We start from the raw sequence: 2,914 nt of genomic DNA on the forward strand, positions 1-2,914 counted from the left end.
TTTTTTAGTAGAGACGGGGTTTCACCGTATTAGCCAGGATGGTCTCCGATCTCCTGACCTCGTGATCCGCCCGTCTCGGCCTCCCAAAGTGCTGGGATTACAGGCTTGAGCCACCACGCCTGGCCTCAATTACATTTTTAAATAAAAGATGTTATGGGGGAGGGGGAGGGTTGGTCCTTGGCCATTTATCATATCAGTTATTTTTCTAAAAACGTTCATTTTAACATTAATTAGTTGGGTTTTTGTTTTGTTTTTAGTTTTTCTCTATAGAGGTAAATTTAGAGCTTAAAGATTTCCGAACAAGATCAGCAAACATTCTAGAAGGGCCAGATAGTAAACATTTTAGGTTTTGCCAGTGAAAGCAACTATAGACAATATGTAAACAAATGAGCATGACTTTATTACAAAAAAATTATATTTTAAGGCAACAGTTTCCTCATCTGTACAATGGGGGTAAGAGTGGCTCTACATGGTTATTGTGAGACCAACATGAGGAAACATACTCTCCTGTCCAGTGCTGTCTGGCACCCTGCATCACTCCATAATCGTTAACTCCCTTCGGTATGCCTCAGGGCCTACCTCCTGTGCTCCAATAACAATTTTCAAGAATAGGGCTGGAACTCATTCACACTGAAAGGTAGACCAGAGAACTGAAGGTTCTGTGATCCTCTTCAGGAATCTGCACTTTAGCTTACCTGCAGACCAAGGATTGGATTCGAGGTTCTTTTGCTTTTTCTCCCCAAGTTTGGTGTTGGTAAGCCCTCCTCAAACGCCTTTAACCTTGAGGAGCTCCCACTCTGATAGAAGCGCTGCTGGTGGCAGTGCCTGATAACAGACACCTGAGCAAGCCAGTTGGCTTCAGACAGTGATGTTTATTGCTGTTGATTGAGCCCTGGGGCCCGATTGACTCCCCATTTGCATCAGAGTGAAGGAAGCAACACTTCTCTAGACCTGCTTCTTTCATCTGAAGGTTGAAAGTCATCCCCAAGATGTCTCATGGCCCAGATGTCAGGGTTCCCCAAGGCCGGCCTGACTCAGACAAAGTGAGAACTTCAGGGAAACCAGGGAAGTTCTCTTCCTCTCCAAATCTTCCCTCACCTGCTTATTGTTGGCTGCCTTATCCCTGGCCAGTGCCTTCTACCCTGGTGGTGGTGCTCTTGTTTTTGAGACAAGGTCTTGCTCTGTCACCCAGCTGGAGCACAGTGACGCAGTCATGGCTCACTGCAGCCTTGATCTCCTGGCCTCAACTGATCCTTCCGCCTCAGCCTCTTGATTAGCTGGGACCATAGGCACATGCCACCATGTCCAGCTAATTTTTATTTTTTATTTTTTGTAGAAACAGGGTCTCCTTGTGTTGCCCAGGCTCTTCCACTCTGCTTTGGAGCAGAGACACCTGACAGTGAAGGACCAAATGGCTTCCATATACATCAGGGGTGAAGTGACTGACAGCTGACCTTGCCTGGCAGAGACTGAATATACAAACAAACAGTGGCTCGACCATGTAGAAAAACAGAACTCTGATGCACAATAGCAGCAACCAGCAAGAAGCCAGTCTACTGTCCACAAGTCAGACTTGTAGGAAGTCAGACCACTATCTTTACCAACCAGTCCAGCAAGCCAAATAATGACCTGTGTAACAATTGGCCCCCAAAGCCAGGACTTGATTAATAACTGATAGCTGCCCTAATTTTTGCCCCTGCTTCCAACTTAGGACCAACCAGAGAAGGCCAAATATGTACCCCTAACCAATCACATAGGATGTCCCACTTGTTTTTTGAGACAGAGTTTCACTCTTGTTGCCCAGGCTAGAGTGTAATGGCGCAATTTTGGCTCACTGCAGCCTCCACCTCCCAGGTTCAAGCAGTTCTGCTACAGCCTCCACCTCCCACCTTCAAGCAATTCTCCTGCCGCAGCCTCCTGAGTAGCTGGGATTACAGGCGTGTACCACTACGCCTGGCTAATTTTTTGTATTTTTAGCAGAGACAGGGTTTTGCCATGTTGGCCAGGCTGGTCTTGAACTCCTGGCCTCAGAAGATCCGCCTGCCTCAGCCTCCCAAAGTGTTGGGATTACAGGCGTGAGCCACCGTGCCCAGCCAGATGTCGTGCTTCTAGTTAGCCCACCAACAGCTTCCCCATGCCAACAGCCTGCAATCAGAGCCTCCCTGAAGCCTTTTTTTCCATTACAGAGCGTTCCCATTCCTTTGCCTGCCTCTAAGTCCCTGCCAAAAGCAAGTGATGGTGGTTGACTTCCTGCTATCACAAGCTCTGATTGGCTGGGTACAGTGGCTCATGCCTGTAATCCCAGCACTTTGGGAGGCTGAGGTGGGTGGATCAGTTGAGGTCAGGAGTTCGAGACCAGCCTGGGCAACATAGTGAAACCCCCATCTCTACTAAAAATACAAAAATTAGTTGGGTGTGGTGGCGCACGCCTATAGTCCCAGCTACTTAGGAGGCTGAGGCATGAGCATGGCTTGAACCTGGGAGGCAGAGGTTGTAGTGAGCCCAGATGACGCCACTGTACTTCAGCCTGGGTGACCCAGCGAGACTCTGGTCTCTAAAAAAAAAAAATTAGCTGGGTGTGGTGGTGCACCCCTGTAGTCCCAGCCAGTCAGGAGGCTGAGGCACGAGAATCGCTTGAACCTGAGAGGTGGAGGTTCCAGTGAGCCGAGATGATGCCACTGCACTCCAGCCTGGGTGACAGAGCAAGACTCCATCTCAAAAAAAAAAAACAAGCTCTGAATAAATAGCCTTTGTTTGTTCTCAAAAAAGAAAACAACAACAGAATAAACAGTAAACAGACTGGAGACTACATTTACTGCTCCCTGATCTAGAATAATGGTTTGGGACTGATGACAAGATCCCAGGCACAGATGGAGCAAGATAGAAAGAAGGAGTTTTTTTTTTTTTTTTTTTT

At 47.6% G+C, this 2,914-nt stretch overlaps 1 protein-coding gene across 1 annotated transcript in view; it reads left to right on the forward strand.

The window, feature by feature from the left end:
• ACOT8 (acyl-CoA thioesterase 8) overlaps positions 1 to 2,914 on the forward strand; it is a 17,924-nt gene that overhangs the window by 5,868 nt on the left and 9,142 nt on the right. The gene's annotated exons all lie outside the window — the stretch shown is intronic.

This window comes from Colobus angolensis, unplaced genomic scaffold, assembly GCF_000951035.1.
Source record: "Colobus angolensis palliatus isolate OR3802 unplaced genomic scaffold, Cang.pa_1.0 Scaffold8, whole genome shotgun sequence".
NCBI lineage: Eukaryota > Metazoa > Chordata > Mammalia > Primates > Cercopithecidae > Colobus > Colobus angolensis.